Below are 20,487 nucleotides of genomic sequence, written 5' to 3' on the forward strand. Positions count from 1 at the left end.
TAATTAAATATTCATCAGTCTATGCAACATCAAAATTCGATGTTGGAAAAATCAGTTCATCACTACATCTCCCGTTAAAACCAGACGCAGTTTTCAAAAAACAGAGAGCAAGTAAAGTACCAATTCACTTACATGATAAAGTGAACAGATTACTCGATATTTTAGAAGAATACAACATTATATCACCAGTTAATAAAGAAGAACAACCAAAAGGGAACACATTTATCAACCCCGTTATCATTCTAGCTAAAGGAGAATCATTAAAAATCGTTCTCGATGCTAGATACCTCAATTCACTTATAGATGAATCAAAATGTAATTGGCCCATTGAACCAATACAAGTTATTTTAACAAAAATAAACGGCAAATACTTTACAACCGCCGATATGAATAGTGCATACAATCAAATGCCACTAGATGAACAATCACGACGTTTAACACAATTTGTTATCGGAAACCAACAATATGAATTCAACCGCTTATTCTATGGAATATCCATAGGACCAGCAGCATTTTCAGCTTTTATGAGCAAAATTTTTAGACCACTAATACTCAAGAAAAACGCAATCACCTATTTAGACGATGTTTTTATGCAATCACAAACAAAAGACGAGATGTTCAATGTTTTAGAAAAATATCACCAAATACTTCAGAACGAAAATCTGAAGGCCGCCCCCGATAAATCACACTTCTTTTTGACAAGAGTTAAATTCTTAGGACATAATATAGAAAGAAAAACAATCACTCCATTGAAATCACGCATTGACGCTATTCAAAAACTTCAACCACCAACAAATAAAAAGAAAATCCAAGAATTTCTTGGAATGTTAAACTTTTTAAGTAAATATGTTTATAAAATGCAATTATATCTACGACCATTTTATAACATCCTTAGACAACAAAATAATTTTGAATGGAACACAGAACATCAAACACGATTTGAAGAAATAAAGAAACTTTTAACTGAACAAATTTCAAACACAATTCCAGATTCAAATCAACCATTTTATGCAATGTGCGATGCTTCGAACTTTGGCATCGGTGCAGCACTATTACAATCACATAATGGTACAAATAAAATGAACCTCATATCAGCAAATTCTCGATTATTCACTCAAGCAGAGCTACGACTCTCAACTCTAATGAGAGAATGTACAGCCATAATATATACACTGACAGAATATGAATTTCTGATACTTGGATCAAAACACCCCACAGTTTTATTCACAGACCATAAACCAATCATCTTTCTCTTTACACAAAAATCTAACCCAAACCACCGAGTTTACAGATTTCAACTAATTCTAATGAAATTTCCAAACTTACATATAGTTTGGACTGCAGGAAAAAATCTTGCATTACCAGACACCTTAAGTCGAAATACACCACCTGAATTACTTACACGAAAAACAACAGTTGAAATACCCAAAAACATAAAATTCTACCTTGCAGAAAACGAAACATCACCCCGATTGGAATGCAAATATGCAGTAAAAACTGATATTGAACAATCACAAATAAATAGTTTACAACATTTCCCACTTTATTTAGATTGTCAAAATAATCATTATGAAGTTGATCTACTTGGAACATCAACTTTCAAACCAATCCCATATTCTCAATGGATAAAAAATAACACCCAACAAAAACGAACAAAACAACACCCGCCTAAGAAAGACCATTTTCCACTAATTGAAAAAGAAGATTTAACTGATAAAATAAATTTATCAGGACCACAAACAAATGATTCAAAATACACAATAAATCAAGTTTTTGACCTTCACGACCCACTTGATACAATACCCTTATCTAAATTCGAAATTGGAAACATTTTTCTCCCTCCAACAGATACGATTACAATTTCAACACTGAAACAATATCAAAATCTTGACCCGATAATTAGACAACTAAAATCATGGCACAAATATAAAACTAAACCTGTCAAGGCAGATTCAACCATTCTAGGAAACAAAACACTCCTCCGATACTTTCGCAAATTTAACAACACAACAATTAACGAAAATACAGACCTTTTAGAGTATAACCTGAATGAATCTACAGTTCCCTGTCTCCCTTTAAGTATGATTCTTATAGCTTTTAATATTTCACATACACAAAATATTAAAGGACACTCTGGATCAGAAAAAACATATTCAAATTTTATACAAAATTTTTACTTCCCAAATGCACCAATTTGGATAAAAATACTATGCAATGATTGTATAGTATGTCAACTAAATAAACCTTACCCAAATCAAAAACAAATAGCACAAAAACAAGATTTTAAAGGACAAAGTTTGTACTTTAATCATCGTATCTCATTTGATACCAAAGGACCAATTTCACCCTCATCCGAAGGAAACTCCTACATTATGGTAATTGTTGACGCATTTACACATTATGTAGCAATTAACCCAGTACCACATTGTAACGCTTATTACGCTTACACAACACTCTATGAACACTGGATAGCAAAATTCGGACTACCAGAAATTTTAGTTACAGACAACGGTACAGAATTCATAAATAATGAAATTATCACACTATGTCATTTATATAACATTAAACACAAACCACGTACATCTCATGCACCTTGGACAAACGGCTTAGTCGAAGGTATGAACCGTTCATTACAAGAATATCTTAGATGTATCATCAACGGAAATGATACAAGATATACCGAATGGTCAGCAGATGTAAAACTATTTCCCTTAGCATATAATTCACAAATCACGACAACTTTAGGAATGTCACCATATGAAATGGTTTTTAACCAAAAACCACGCAAACCAATAATGTTTACAGCAAACTCTCATAAAAACGCACAAGGTTATTGTCAACCAAATAAAGACTCAATTTGTTATAACCTACCATTACATACACACGATGAAGATCATTTTCATCACCCACAAATTCTTAAACTAGCCTCCGGTACACACACCGAATGGATTCTAAATAGAGATAAAAAACACAATGAAATTTATCAAAAAATAACAAAAAAGTTATTACAAAGACAAAACATTAATGAACAAATCAATTCACGTTTTACACCAGCCTCCGAATTAAAAATTGGAACATTTGTTTTAATACCTAATTTTAGTACTCAAAAAGGAATTTCTAAAAAATTACAACCCCTTCGAAAAGGACCATACCAAATAATTGCAAGACCCACTGATGTCACATATAAAATTACCGACTCAAACAAAAAAGAAATCGTTCAACATCGAAACAACCTATTACCTTATTACCCAAAAGAATACGCACTCCGCGAATTAACTCAATTATATTCTTTCACAGGATTAAAAATCATTCAAAATGAACCACATCTGAAAAACACAGAACAAAATGATAACCCCACCGAAAATCAAAACACAAAACCAACCGCCACCAAAAACAATACACAAAACCATAAAGAATCCCCAAAACAAAGAAAAAATAAAAAAATGACCGAACAAATAATACCCCAAGAACAAATCGACAAATCAGAAAATAGAAAAACAACAAGACTCCGAAATCAACCACGTAAAAACTATAAAATATTCATCCCCCAATCTAAAATTTTAAAGAAAGTGGAATTTCAAAAGTAATTTTAACATTATACTTCACAATCTTGAAACCTCCGAAACATTTTCCATTTACATTTTTCAAAATAACATGCTGACAAGTACGCAATAATTCTAGTTCAAAATAGACCAATAGGATTCATCCAATCCGTCACTTTCTCTAACTCAAACTAAGACCAATTAGACGAATCATATAGAACTCCAGGCAAATCTATAACTATAACTTTACGACCTCCAGGTCAAAAATAAGCAAACCACTCCAACTTGACAACTAAAATAAATATCACCATAATACCGTACCCCTCCCTTATCTAATAACCCAAAGATCAACAATATTTCCCCAACTCAGACCACGAATACCCCCAAAACAAATTTGTTAACTTAGCCTAAAGTAACAAAATGAACATTTCAATTAGCCTAAAGTATAAAAATCTCACCATACCCCGGATCATTTGACAAACAAAAATAAAGAAAAAGACGACCTCCCGATCACCATGAAAATTGCCCCCAACAATTTTTTACAAAACTCAACCCACTTGTCAAAAAACTAATAAATAATCCGACCACACTTGAAAATCGCCTCAAACAGCAAAAAATATTCGACCAAGAGATCATTTCTTAAATGCTCTTCTCTCAATCAGTTACTCAAATACTCATAAATCTTAAACATTTTTTTACAATACTTGAAACCTTTATAATATTTCTTTTTGATATACTTGAATCTTTTCTAATAATCCTAATCATTTTTTGTAACATTTTTTTATTTTCTACACTATATTCGAACTATTTCTCCAACTTTCCAAAACCCTTGATTATATCCACAGGTACGATTCATATAACTTGTCTAAATGATACGAACAATTTTCAGTAGAACTGATATTTTTTTATTGTTTGTAATTTTCATAACATTTTTATCATCCCTCATTTTGACAATATGCAAATGTATAAAGAAAGCAATCATCACATTTGCCCTAGCAACAATTTTTCTAATTATTTTTTTGGAAGAATATTATAATAAACATAAACCTTCCCACTAAAGTAACAATTCAAAAATCCATCAAAAATTGCTACCCAACAAGTCACAGAATCAGTCTTCACCGACATCATCCCAAGATAACCCAACACCACCTTCAACTACTCAAAATCCTCAAACATCTACACGAATTTCTTTTCAAGACAATCCATACACTTTTGAAGAACGACATGCTCGTTTATCAGAACCACTAGAACCAGTTCAACGACAAGCACCTCTAAGCGAACCAACATATAACCTATACCCAACACTACCACAAGAACTAAGTAGAATAAGAAATCCTAGTCAAAACCAAAATACAGTCAAAATAAATAGACAAATTATACATCCTCGACGAAACAGAAATTTTCAAACTCCCCGAGTTCATTTTGATATACCTCAATCCCCATCACAAAACACTCCAGAAAACCCCATTGGTATATTACCAGAAACCCCTACGCTTCTTTCACAACGTAGCACCTCAAGCCTACCATCAGATTACTTAGGTTCAACACCAACATCTGAACAAATACGTGAAAATCCCTTTAACCCCCCAAACCAGGCATCACGACTACCATATTGGACAACACATTCATTTACACAAGGTGAATTAAATTTAGTCAATAATCCAATAGATATTTCTACGGATACAACAACATCCTCATCACTACCAGAAACATTATCACTACCATCAACACCATCAATAAGCCAGATTTCACCACCACCTTTTAACTTAAATTTTCCAAATAATCTCGACGCCAGATATCGAGAACAATCATCAATAAATATTCCTTTAAGATTAGATTGGAATACATTTACAGCACCTCCACCATTATTTGGACAACATCAAGAAAGTAACCGCCTTCATAACTGGGCACTTAATAGATTACAATATCGCCAAGATATTCACAACGATATCCGTGATCACAATATTCAAATACTCCAACAAAACAGTTTACAATTAAAGTTTGAAATCACAGTTAAGTTAAACAATATTACCCAACATCCCTACCCATTAAACCCACCTAACATAACAGCTCAATCACTACCACCACCGTTTATAACTACTGAAGTAATATACAAATACGACAGATATACCAAAAACACAATTGGCTACATTACATTTTATAATCCATACTCAGGATTATCATACACATGAATATTCTAAAATTATTAATTTTTCTCCAACTCCTTTTTCTAGTAATCTCAAATCAAAACATAAACCCTTCCCCTCGTACAGGACCACAAGATTTATTAGTAACACATTACGATTGTGAAGAAAATGAACAAAAAACACTACACAAATATGCAATAAATCAAGTATCACAATGTAAAACAGAACCACAAGCTATAGAAACCACAAATGTAATAGCAACACTCTATTCAAAAGCCCGAGCAACAACAGTTACAGGTTATAAATTCACAGCAACATTTTCCGAAAAGAAAGTACATTGTTCACAAGTCTCGAACGGAAACAAAAACCGACTTGACCATGAATCATTCTATCAGAGTAATATAGAACGTCTTTTACATCTCAATCCCGACGATTGTAAAAATGAATAACTTAGACTAAACATCACACAAAATAAAAACTCCGAAAGAAAGTTAGTTAACTTTCAAGTTTTTTCAGACTCTGTACATCAATCACAACTTGAAAGACACCAAGGACATATAAAACTAGACGAAAAATACCCATATAACGGCGCACACGGACGATTAACCTATGACCTACACGATAAACATTGGATACCACACATTGGTATAAATAACCCATCAAACTGCAAAGCAGACACAAAAAATAAAGGATACCAAGAAATAATGTTTTTCGATTGGAAAATACAACTCGAAAAAATACAACTAACACGAGATTTATCAGATAATACAATGATCTATCAAGGAATCCGATTACCTTGTAAAAATGATCAAGGTTATTGCGACCCTACAACGAGAACACAAGCAACAATTGTTTGGTTCCCCGAAGATACATGTACAACATTTCAAGTAGCAAGAATACACGCTCGTATGATAAAATTTCACGAAAAATACTTTATACAATCAATTCCATATGAACAAGTACATCCATCACGAAAACAAAGTACTAATTTTAGAAACATACACAATATAGAAAATAAATTGACACGTTTTCAAATATATCAAGAAACAGAACTTGCATGTAAATACAGGAATCCACTTCACAGAACACAATACTCTGAAATATTAGTTGAATACGAAAAAAGATTCGACATGACCACTGGAAAAATAAAACTTGACCCATATGCCACAGGTCATCCTCCAAACGAAGGAACATCCTATATACCAGTTAATTTTGAAAAAAGCAACGGACAACCTGGTGGACATCTAAAACCCCATGACACCAGAAGCACACGCTTACAAGAATTATCACTAATGAATACTACATATTTCGGTAATATCCACTATGATATTCATTTAGATATGAAACTAGATTATACAATTAGCCGAATTTTTCAAGAAATGTCACTCTCCGAATTAGAAACACTACACCAACTATGCGAATTAGAACGAACACAAATATTACAATCACTTGCACTAGCAGTATTAAAAATACCCTATGCAGGATACTTATTATCTGGAAATAGATCAAATTTTTTAGACTATGAAGGAAACATCTTATGGTTTTATACTTGTACTAAAAAAGTATCACCACTATACGTTTTTGAAGATAAACGATGTTATAAAAGAATCCCTATCTTTTATAAGAATAAAGTACATTTCGTGGATACACTTTCACGAAGAACCTATTTCTGGGATACCGCAGTCCCATGTGGATCAGAAAACAGCCACAATGTAGTACAACTAAACCCTGATGAAAATAAATATTATCTTCTCACTCCATATCCCACATTAATGCAATCACTCAAAAAATTTTCACCAGAAAGCATTCGCGCTATTGCTCGAAACCCAAATATAGACTTACAATCAATAGGAATCTATTCAAAATCAGATATTCAACATCACATTAGAACACAACAATTCCAAGAATTATTAACACAAATGGACACTATACAAAGACAATCAATAGATCAAAATTTACGCAAACTTGCAGAAACCGCAGGATTTGCCGATATCTACACGCAAGACTATAGCGGATATTTTAAAGACATTAAAGATTATATATATCTAAACGGTGAAAAATACCGTCCCCAAGATATATCACCAATTAACATTTTTAGCTTTGTTACACTCAAAAATGAGATCCTCGATTTTCTAGGATGGCCCTACTACATCTTAGAAAAATTGACTATTTTATACGCAATGTTTAACTTTATTGGATTTCTTTTCTCACTTTTAAAAGGAATCTACAACACATGTGCTATACACACACAAGTAAACAGACAAGCAAGCGTAGCACGCATACTCTTTGCAGGATTTTTTGGAATCTTTTCTACATCTATAAACAAAATTCTTTTAGACGCACAAATAAAAGAATATAACACAAAAATAGCAACACGACAAAATACATACGACGAAGAACATAACAATGTAGACATAACGCCAACGGCACCACAATTACCACCCCTACCAAATAACCATCCACTATCCCTAGTCCCACGAAATTTTCGAAATTTAGCCATCACACATAATCCAAATTTTCGACTCACCACATCACAAAGTCCCATCCAACATATAATGACACACCAGTCACAAGATCATAATACTTATGAACAAATTATTGAACAACCCCATACCACCGCTTTTCAGTCTCAAAATAATCATTTTTTTAGCCCACGATGAGCCGCCAACTTGGATCACTACACCGATCAAATTCCCACCCAACCAATCTTACCTCTCCAATCCCAATAATACCACTTTTTGCTTTTCCGCCACCCGATTTTCCATCTAGTAATGTAACATCAGGCATGAATTCCGACACTAATTCACACATCTCAGTTTTATATTCCATCTCACAACTCAATAACCCGAATATTGAAACCCCCGATGAATTTGCCGACTCAGAACCATCCCCATCCAATAATTTTCATAACTCTTCTAATTTTTCTCAACCCCCTTTTCAACCCATATTATCCAATAACCCTGACCCAATCACTTCCACACCCTCTTATGCTTCCCAAGTTACCCCAACCTACTCCTCACTTCATTCTGACCAATCATCTCATTCTCCAGACACCCCCCGAATCTCCCCAGAGCTAGATAATTTTATTACCCTTCAACAACAACCCTACCACCTCCATACCCCAACAATAAACCAAATCTCCTCCACAATAAATTCATCCAACCCCCCTACCCCTACACCCTCGTCAAATTATACTGAATCATTAGCACCATCATCCACATCAACTGAATCTTCACTCAACACTAATAGAGCTTACCGCACTTTTAAAAGAAAGTTCCCCAACCATCCTTTCCCAGCAAAACCAGGAACAGCCCGTGAATACATCAACCACCCCAAGCATACTAACACAAAAGAATTTTTAGCCATCACCTTACCCTCATTCCCACAATACACCTTAAACACCCCCCACGACACTAACGAAACACGCAACTTTGTAGATGAATACGTTTTAATGCCCACTCTCTCTTGGACCTCATATTATCATTTTACTAACCCTCTTTGCTTACCTTTATCTAACACTCACATCGATATAGAGCGAAATACGGACATGCTATATCGACTCACTACACCACTAACCGCTAGACAATTTACTTACGTTGGATATAAAAAATCACTAAAAACACACACTGCACCTAGAGCTAACGAATATACACTCGAATACTATGATCACAACATCATCAGAGCTAACCAAGATCAATTCTTAGACGACGATCGCTTCGCTAATCCACAAATTACCGAGAAATTTTTCATCAAGACACCATATATATTTACACTAAACATCTTCGACCGAAAGTTTGATCACATTATTTCAGAAGCACTAACAGACACACAAGCATACGAAAGTTTTAAAGAACGCTTCCAAATATTTTCACTAACCTTTCATTTCCTTGCACCACACGAAAGAGATTTACACTGCTCACACGATATTATGTTGCGCACTAAACAAACCCACACATATAGTTATTATCGCTTCATCCAAAATCACTTTGACCTACACACACCCTCTAGACAACCACACCATCGTTTTCAATTCATTAATTCCAAATACACTTCACCATTTTTCCTAAATTTCACATATTGCATTAAAAATACTAACCTTCATGGTATTCTTCGCAATTATGATCCCATAACCCAAATGTACATCTTCTGTCCCATCACCAAGACCTTCAACGCCGAAGAATCCCGACCCTTCCTTATCCCGCACGAGTTTGTACAACCTATAGAAATCCCAATTTTAGAATTCATCCACAACACTAAATTCAATCACAAATTATATAATCTAATCCAAAACACACCTTATGAGTTTGCAGTTGGCACTGAAGAACTAACCACTATCAAGGCACTTCAATTGCTTTGGCCACTGCTTCAGACTAAAAATATCATCCGCATCTTAGCTAAACTACTAACAACTTCCGATCTCATCCACGACATCTTCCCCCACGGTTTTTTCCCCGACGACTAACAGGTAAGTATGAATTAAATAAATATTACTAACTAATTAAAATATTAAAAAACTCAACATACTTTATCCATGTTTTCTTTAGGTTTTTAGCCTTCATCCGACAATCACCTACAAAAACCACAAAAGACAAATAAAAATCGCAAATTTCATCAAACAGATTTCAAAAATTCTATTAATCTCTTACACTTATAAATTTATAAATTTAATACCAATGCAGTAAATTCATTTCTAAAATTTTCCCCACAAGCAGTAAATCTAATTATGATGAAAATTTGTAACTTAAAATTCCCCCATAACTAGCAGTAAATTTCCAAATTCTATGCAGTAAATTAATAAAATGCAAATGCAGTACTAACCTTTTGATATTTTCATTCATTCGCACAGAAATTCTATCCACACTCGCACAGCTCGCCCACGAAGAATTGTTTAAAATAATGAATTTCAGTTTCAAGTTTTCACACTCAACAACTCTAACATATAATAACATGTTTCAAACCTTCCTTTAACCCGGTTGGAAAGGAATCATATACTAAACAAAACTAACCAACGCAGCTTACTAAATACCACAAATCATAGAATAACAGCATGACTAAGAAAAGGAAACCAACGGTACCCAAACCGGATTAACCCAGTTTAAAACTGGATAATTTATTCTTTTGAAGACTATTATAAAGTCTAAAAAAGAAATAATAAAACACAAAAAAGTCGAAAGACAAACCCATACCACGAACAATTTGCTTTTTGGAAAAAGGACATAACCAACAAGACATAAGAAAAACCACAACAAACCCAACATAAAACGTTGTCACATAACAGGACCCCTCATAAAAACCGCATGAAATCATACTCCCACTCCTGGCCTAACCCACCAGGAAGGACGTCCTGAGCATGCTCTATAGCCGGCCTAACCCACCGCGCTACATCCACGCTTTGTGACCACACCTCTATTTTTAATAAGAGCTACTCAAGGGTGAGTAACTCTTCAAAATAACCGAACTAAAACAAAAAGCTTTTGTGAAAACAACTAACTAAAATCATAATTAAAAAATATTAAACTAATAAATGTTTTATAAAATGTAAATTACATTATGCAATACGTAGATCAGAATACAACACCAAGGACGAACATCTAAAGACAAAACGACCCCACTACACTCGAGAGAGAATGACCAACCACAATCGATATGCCACTCACAATCACAACTCAAAGGATTTAGAGTACGACTTGACTTCGCAGAAAAGGACTTCATTGAACTAGACCAATGACCACCTCGATGTTCAAGTATACGTACAGATCCGAGTAACCAGGCATCCCCTCCACGCACAATCTCCACGCCATTCCCAAACTAGATCAGACACAAAAGAAGTTCTCCACGCAGAACAGAAAAACCTGACATAGCCAACCATTCTGAAATCAGATTTGAGTTTGTTGCAAAGACTTAGTCGTTGTCACTAGAAGACACAACGTCTTATGTCTCTAACTCCAGCTTCCTGGAACTTCTTTAACAAAGAGGAAACGGAAGAAAATGATGTTCGCCAAAAACCAACGTCCATCATCCATCCTTCAAATTGCAGAAGAACTATTCTAAAAAACTCTGTAAAACCCGGATGGGTGGAACCTGATCTAAACTACATTTTATGATTGGATAAATTAGATATTTTACCAATGTAAAGTATTTAATATTAACCAATCATGATCCATCTAACTAACAACCCACTTATTTGTAAGTGCTGAAGTTACTTGTAATTTCAGCACCAGAGAGATTTGAATTTAACTTAGAAATTAGTTGGACTCTCCCGAGCACTTCAGCAGCCGCAATAAACCAGTATACCCTAGATCTATTGAGCCTAGCAGAGACTAGTTAAACAACCTGAGACTAGATAGTATAAGAGTAAGATTAGGATCGGTATTAGACTAAGAAGTTGCACGAATCTATCCGGCCGAAAATAAGATAGCGTGACGAGCAGACGGTGTACCCTATCCGAAATTACTCTATGAGTTATACACTCCAGTCCTAACTCATTTGGTATAGCTTTTCCGTTGCTTCTGCTATTATGCATCATTCTTGGTCGTTTCCTCAACGTCATATATGTCACTTTGTTTTTGGCGTCCATCATTTCTTCACAATCCGTTTCAGCCTGGTTATGACACTAAGTGAGGCACTTGAATCTGTTCGTCTAAACTGGGGCTTCTCATCAAGTCTTTGAATGAACTGAGTTACGTCTCCATTTCCGATCTCATCTTCTCTCGTTGTGACTGAAGAACTGCAACTACCTCAGTCGGATAAGTTTATTGTGTTTCTCTGCTTACCCCTAACTCCATGACCTTGATGGTAACTGCAACTCTTCGGTTTTCGTTTCTGCCATTTTGTTTTTCGTCTCATCGTTCGTTTTCATCAAGTTCGATTTTGGGACTCAGTCCCTTTTTGCTAGTAGTTTAGTACCTCTTTATGGGCTGCTCTATTCATCTTGTTTGATCTTGATCTCCGAGTCGACTGTTTGCTGTTACCGAACTGTGAGGAAACGTTTTGCTTTGCTCAATTGTCGATATTTAGTGCATCGTTAATTTGTTACCGTCCAGCTATGTTCTACCTGTTCGTTGCTATAGCAACAAGTGTTAATGATGACGTACTCGTTCTCGTTCCGGTTCAGCCCAAATTCTTCAACCAGTCGATAATTTTACAGCCGAGTGCCGCGTGGATTTTTTTTCGATGCCACTACAAATTCATGACCATATTTCCTCTTACTCTACTCCCGATGGATCTCTCGGAACATATCAATACCGGGCAAATCAGAGATTTCAAACTGAATCGATAGCAATCGATCCGCCCATCTAAGCAATGTGGACTGATAGATTTTGTTTGCCTGATTACCCGTACCCAGGGGATTTTCTGTGCAAGATCTGAAATTCTTTATTTCTTACATAAGTTGATTCTCAGATCTGAAATTTTTTGTTTCAGATCTTGATAAGAATTTACAAATTTCAGATCTGGAATAACTTTGAAAAACAAAAACTCAGATCTGAAATCAGATCTGAGAAATCCTTTGTTAAATTATAATTTATGCGTTCCGAGAAAAAATGGAGTTTTTACTTTTTGATGTTTCTGCAATACACAATTATGTTTAGATTAACTAGCGGTCAGAAAAACTTCCAAACATTTTCACAAACAGTTTTTTTTCGACCTAAATTTCTTATTCAACTGTGTTAAAAACTTTTCAAAAACTGTTAGAGAACCTGTATCATTTTTGATTTTCATTCGCTACTTAAGCGTTTTAAGCTTTCTAAGCGTATTTTTAAAATCAGTACTAAAAATTTTGAGTGCGAATCAATGATTTTCCGATCTGAAATAACAAAGAAAAACTTAATTTCAGATCTGAAATAACCAAGAAAAAGTAAATTTCCAAAAAGGAAATAACCAATCCTTAAAGTATCCAAGCGTTATTTAAACATTTCACAACCTATTTCAGATCTGAAATTTAGATCTGAAAAAAAATTATTTCAGATCTGTTTTAGAAAAATTACTGGGTACGGGTAGCATTGGGAGCTGACAAAATCGTTTGATGGATAACGTTTTCGCTTTCAATGATTCTGATATTTTTATAAACATTTTTATAGTCGATATATAGCGCGTTCAACTTCAACTTTTCACCTGTTATGAGAGTTCCGTGCTCACCTTGTATGAATGTGCGGAATCTAATATTTTTGGTCCAGTTTATGAATAGAATGGGACTTCCTGTGCCCGTTGTCATATCAATCAAGTGGTTATCCAGTCTAGCTAAAGCTTTTATTGCTATCGCTTCATTTTTCAATTCATTCATATCATTTGTTTTCCTCAATTGCCCCTAGTTTCAAATTCATTGGTAGATTCCACACTTTCTATCCGAACACATTCTCTCAATTCCTGAGATGATTCTTAGGCCAAATTGTCTTTGCACTCATGTTCCAACGCGGATCAGTGTTTAATTGATTTTTCCGAATTGTTTTCAGCATCTGGTGCATTTTTTTTGTTGCAATCTCTGTTTGGAATGTTCTGACTTCTCCAACTTTTGAAAAGCTTTGAAAAGCGATGAGTTTTGTTTTCTATTACTTTGATTCCTAATCCTCATAATTGATTCTTGTTTGAGTTTCAAAACCGCCTTTGTGCTTCCTGTTGGTTGTCTGTGTTTTGGTACACTTGTGTTGTTTGTGTTCAGTGTTCGAATTTTTGAGCTCGCTTTAGCCTTTATTCTGGGGACAGTTTCTCGAATGTAAATATGTCCTGGGCCGCTACGTTTCGCCTTCTTGACAAAAACAAACTCCTGACTAGCTCATCTTTGAGTGTTCCCAGTTTAGATGTTGTCACCTCTTCTTTCATGAGTCTGTCTCTTTATATTCTTGCTGCTTCTGCAGTCGTGCAATATGCCGATCTGGGTGACTCCGGCCTTCGTATCGGCTCCAGTATAACTGGGATACCCAGGCTCTCTCGCCGTTTTCTTCGTTTGCCTATTCTGTGGCTGCGCAATGTGATATCCTATGATTTGAATAAATTTAGTTCTGTCGTAGAACTGAATTCAAATGATTACGAAATAAAATAGAAAATAGAAGTCATTACTTTTTGAGGGTATGCCAGATAATATTATGATCTATATCAACACCACGGCACATTTAATTTGAAGAATGGTCACCATGACTGGCATTAAATCATATCAATACTACATAACATATTCCAGATCAACTCTAATTCTGAAAGCAGTACCACAACGCTCTAGATTTTGGCGACTAATTGCCTTTTGGCGACTTTGCAACTAGTTGTCTAGTTTTGCGACTAATTGTTGCGACTAATTTTGCTTTTTCCGACTAATTGTCTAGTGCCTTTTTGCGACCAATTCTCTAGTGAACTCAAGAAAAACGCGGTTTTTCGTATTTTTAAAATAGCGGTTATTCTTGTTTGGATAACATAAATCAGCCTTGTATTGCACGCTGTAGTAATACGGTTGCAGCAACCTTGAGCTGAAAAATAGTTTATCACTGTCGTTGCAGTCCAGTGTATTATTGGCGCTATGTAATTGCCCCAATAATTGCGTTATGTAATTGCGCCAATAATACGCTATGCGCCAGTATTGGCGCTATGTTACTGATTATTGTTACTTATAGTCAAGGTCAGTAGTGCTGTTTTCAGAAGAAAACTTTTTGTTCTTTTCAGTTCGCCATACGAATGTATGCAAAATAAGCTACTTGATCTTAGCTACTGTTAAAGCGAACAAACAAACGAAATATGGGCTTTTGAATCCAAAAAGTTGAAAATCATTGCTTTACCTCTAAACAAACGAGTAGCTGCTCTGGTTTACCACATGGCGCAGCCAGCAGGATTTTTGTCACAGTAACAGTAGGACTGACATGGGATTCCCTGTATTCTGGACCACAGCTAACTCAGACCCACAGTGGAATTAAAAAGTATGGCTTGATCAATTCTTTATGGCAGTAACGGTAAAAGAGAATGTAAATCCGGAGATCATATTGGAAGATCCAAAACCAGTCATAGAGGAACCAGAACTGAGGCTGGAAACACCTCAAACGGTTGAGGATGCTGTTGCGACAGCAGTTCAAGATAATCGAGATAGATTAGCTAAAGACCATGTAGCAGCTGAAAATGCAGAAAGAAGAGAGAGAGAGAGAGAGAGAGAGAGAGAGAGAGGACCAAAAGTAGGTCACAACATTTATTTTAATGAAGTACAAAAATGGTTGATATCGAGATTATTTCTCGCCCTAGGAGCAGAAGGAAAGAAACAATTTGTACAGGAAAACCCTCACGCCAAAATTTCGAAACTGGAACTAAAGGAAATGGTAACATTAGCCAAAGTTATATTCGAAAAACCCCAGAGTATTACTTACGAACGATACAAATTTTTTAACAGATCGCAGGAGTCAGGAGAAACTTTGGAGGCGTTCCATGCTGCTTTGACTGCTCAGGCAGGGAAATCAGAGTTAGGTGTGCTAGATGATGTATTGGTGAGAGATTTATTTATCTCCAAAATGAAGAGTCCCACACTCCAGATAAAGTGTTTAAACGGGCATTAACATTTGAACAAAGTAAGCAAACAACCCAGGCAATTCAAAAATCGAATACGAATGTTGCATCAACAATATCATAATCTGAATCACAAATCAAAATCAAATATGAACCAATACTAGCAATAGCAAACAGAAGACAAGAAGGTAAAAAATACAACCGAGACCAATTTAGAAAAAAGCAACCAGAAGGGAGAGCGAATACAAAATACAACACAGAAAGGAAACCATGCAAAAGATGTCGAAAACTGTTTGTAGGGAGATATTTGAAAAATTGCTCAACAATGAGAGAACAGTGCAAAAATTATGACTAATCAATTCGTTTTGCTCAGATGTGTAGAACTCAACAAGTGAAAGAGATCACTGAAGCGGCAAAGAGCTCTTAGGAAGAGTGCAATTCGATACAAACATTCGATTCATGAGAAGAAATTGAAATCATGTCAGTAGAGCTAAATGCTATCAGAATGGATAGTATTGATAGATATATCCAATGGAGACTGGAAAAAAAAGTGTCAAAAGCAATCCATCAACAACTCGGAGATTCAAAAAATTGACATACGCAGAGATCACAAATTAGAAATTGAGAAATCACTAAGAGCATTAGTGAGAATTGATCATCAAATCTTCAACATGACGGTGGACAACGGAAGTCCAATATCCTTTCTAATCTGGTCGACAGCCAAACAATTTCTGTAATAGTCACGCAAAGTAAAATTTGTCCAAGCGGAACATTTAAACCTGCCGGCGCAATTCGTAGGTTACAATAAGCATCGTAATGTAATACTAGGAATTTTAAATGCGGACATACGTTCTGGAGGATGGGAAGTACAGGAGGCCACTTTCTTAGCATTTAAAGGACGTACACAATGCATTTTGGGGCTCGATCTTCAGAATAGTATGGGGATAAGTACTACACAAGAACCAGCCCCATAAGAAAAGTCCAGGTTTGACGTGCTACTGTACGAGCATTCGGAAGGTTGGAAAAACAAATTTTAATTGAAACATCAAGACCGTTTTGATCGTCAAAGACGTGTAAATCACGTGATTAACACTAAATCTAAGTATACACTGTGCCCAATCCAGGAAAAGGGTGAAAGAATACCGATACAAGTCCAAAGCAAAGTTGAAAAAAAATTAACGAACTGATGGCAGAAGGTCATTTTCAGCATTGTTTTGTCGCCCCCATGGTTGTTTTGTCGCCCCCATCAAAATGACACTAAAAACAAATGATGACTCCTTTAAACTGGCTTTAGATGCAAAACCAATAAACAGACAGTTTTTCAAAAATAAGTATCAGATGCCAAATGGGGATGAATTACTGGATGGGGTCAGTCAAGTTGTAACTGCGAAGGCAGCAGGTGCACTATACTTTAAGGTACTTGATTAAAATACGCCTACAGTCAACTCAAATTGACCGCGGAAACTGCGAAACATTGAAATTTTTCCATAGTGGGAGGTCACGCGACCGGTCCTTATACATTACTAACCGGATTCTATAGTCTGGCTGTTATGCCAGCAGAAATTCAAAAAGCAATGGATCGCATCATTAATAACGCAAAGAATACTTTTTTTTTTGGATGACATATTAATAGTGTCCAAAGGAGCAGAATCGGAACACAAAAAACTGGTCACAGAGGAATTAGAAAAACTGAATAAAGAGAATTTATCTCTCAAATTGTCTAGGCATAATTTCGTTAAGAGGAAGTAAATTGGCTGGGACACAATTTCTCAGAAAACGGCCTAAAATTACAAAAACGGAAGCCATAGGTAAATTTTGAATCAGCTTAGGTCAATTTTGGGAGATATAAACCAACTCCCTAAAATTAAACCAAACGCCGCAAATCTGACGGACAAAATGTAACCACTGTTACGAGAAAAAAATGAGAAGAAAAAATTGAAGAACATAAAAGTACCCGTAAAAATTTGAATGGGGGGGACACTCAAAATTATTTGAAAAAATTGAAAAAAGCGGTAGCTAATATTACGAAGCTGAATTACGATTCCTCCAAAGAAACACGAGTGAATTGTCATAGCGTATGGGTGCGGCTCTGGAGCAAAAAACGGAGGAGGGAGATTGGATTCCAATCTCATTTGCTTCACGTTATCTGAATAGTCAAGAGAAAAAATACTCCACAAATGAACTGGAGCTGCTGGCAGTCATTTGGTCGGTTGATCGGTTTAAACATTACCTATTAATAGCAAGAGTAACTGATCATAAAGCACTGACATCGGCCTTAGAAGGCAACCGGCCAAAGAAAACCGACCAGCCGAGACTAACACGTTGGGGAGATAGGTTAATACTATACCAAATCAAAATAGTACACATTCCAGGAAAATACATGGGAATCGTTGATTAATTATCGAGCAAACCGAACGGTGATCCGCGGCTTGAGTCAAACTTAGACGAAAAATTTGTGGTAACATCAATTGAATGTTTTCACAAAGCGCTCGACTGTTTAATCTAGTAGGCTTAGTGATTCAGCAACGCTCAGCCGGAACAAAAAAATTCTAGAATATTCTATGCCTTAAAATGAAACAGAAAAGATGAAGTCCAGACAGAGTTGTTATAGCAACCAAAACGGTCAAAAACGAGCAAAGCTCGACCGGAACGAGGACGTTCACAATTCACGACTCTCGAATTTTCATAACACATTGCCACAAAATAGTTTAGGCAATTTCTCTAGCACAATTCAGTCGGTTAATCTTATCAGTAAAAAAAAACAAATCAGTAGTAACGAGATGAGTAGTGGAAAAGCGAAAAAGAAAATAGAAGGGAATGAAGATAAAAAGGTGAACAGAAGACAAAGAAAAATTTACCGAGGAAGAGTACAGAAACGATGTTTCATAGGACCTGCAAGACAAGGAGGAGAGCTCTGGAAAGATCGGGATCTGAAAGTTTGGAAGAGGATAATGCCGTTGCACGAGCAGTAACGTGGAACTAAGACGAAGCAGAGGCGAAGAAATTGCTATCTTTTTGAGACTTGGTCAACCAAGACATGAGAGAATACCAAGGAAAAATCCTAGAATTAGAATGATCACTAGCAGCCCTAAAATCAGTAGCGATCACAGTGATTCAATATCAAAGGCAATCATTGAGGTGGATTTAACAGCAGAAGACAAGGGTTGTAGCTCGGAAGTGAGTGTTGTCCGAGTCAAGCATAATTCTAAGAGCGAGGATCGACAAAACGAACAGCCAGGTGACGTGGGAATCTTCAGCCTGTCAAAACAATTTGACAAGAACTTAATGGCGCAGCTCATATCCGAAGACGTATGGATGGATTGCTTAAGACAGGTCAAAGAGACCGAGCAGGATTCGATTTAATGGGTCCATACACGAACCCGCTCTAGAATCAACTGTCAACCGTTGCTGACTGCAATTTAGTACATAGACTAGCAGTTCCAGGACAACTCAGAACTGCCGTAATGAAGAGAATCCATCAAAACCATCCGTGACAAGAGGCAATGCTAGATGTTTCTATCTACTTGTGGTGGCCCCACAAGCATGAAGACATCATCAATCTGGCCGAGGAGTGCAGAGAATGTACTAGATATACGGTAAGAATGCAAAATTTTTGATCCCGAAAATGCTTCAAAACCACTTCCACGCTCTTGCAGTCGGGTCAAGAAGTTCAGTGGGATTACACTGGCCCGTTAGAGGATCACGAAAGGAAAAAAGGTCTACTTACTAAGAGCACTCGACCGTTGTTTTAAATTTCCTTCATTTAAATTTACAAAATCGACGGGGCTAAATCTTCAATAAAAATTTTACAATCTTACAATGACACTCATGAAAAACCGGAGTAGAAAAAAAAACGGATCAGTTTTCGGGGTTTAAAGGAAAGGCGATGACATCGTTTTGTCTAGATAATAACATCGAACAAAAGTTTTGCCCGGTGGGTGAACATCGCGGTTGTGGGTTGGTCGAAAGAACAGTTCAGACAAAAAAAAGAAGACTCGGGGTTACGTTGCTCAAAGAAAACGTTAGTTCGATCAAACTCTGTCTCAGTACAAGAATTCGGGGTATGCGTTGGACTAGGCAAAAAACAATTCAATAATCACCATTTGAGACACACTTCGGCAGGCTTCCAAAAACCGAACAAAAAATCGTAAGAGATAAGTTCTTACTAAACTCTGAACGTTTAGATGAACAGCATTTGGAGAGGATTGCTCTGACCGCAAAACAACTGAAGAAACGAACTGACCAATTTTGGGATTCGCTGAAAATAGTACGCAAGGGCCAAAATAGTATAGAGTTTAGCAGCAAACCAGATCAGCACGACACATAGA

The 20,487-nt window shown here is 36.0% G+C and overlaps 1 protein-coding gene across 2 annotated transcripts in view; it reads right to left on the bottom strand.

Annotated features, from left to right (window-relative positions):
* LOC134846189 (uncharacterized) overlaps nucleotides 1-20,487 on the bottom strand; it is a gene marked incomplete at its 3' end in the record, with an annotated part of 116,090 nt that overhangs the window by 82,165 nt on the left and 13,438 nt on the right.

The sequence above is a fragment of the Symsagittifera roscoffensis genome, chromosome 5 (genome assembly GCF_963678635.1).
Source record: "Symsagittifera roscoffensis chromosome 5, txSymRosc1.1, whole genome shotgun sequence".
NCBI classification, from domain to species: domain Eukaryota; kingdom Metazoa; phylum Xenacoelomorpha; order Acoela; family Convolutidae; genus Symsagittifera; species Symsagittifera roscoffensis.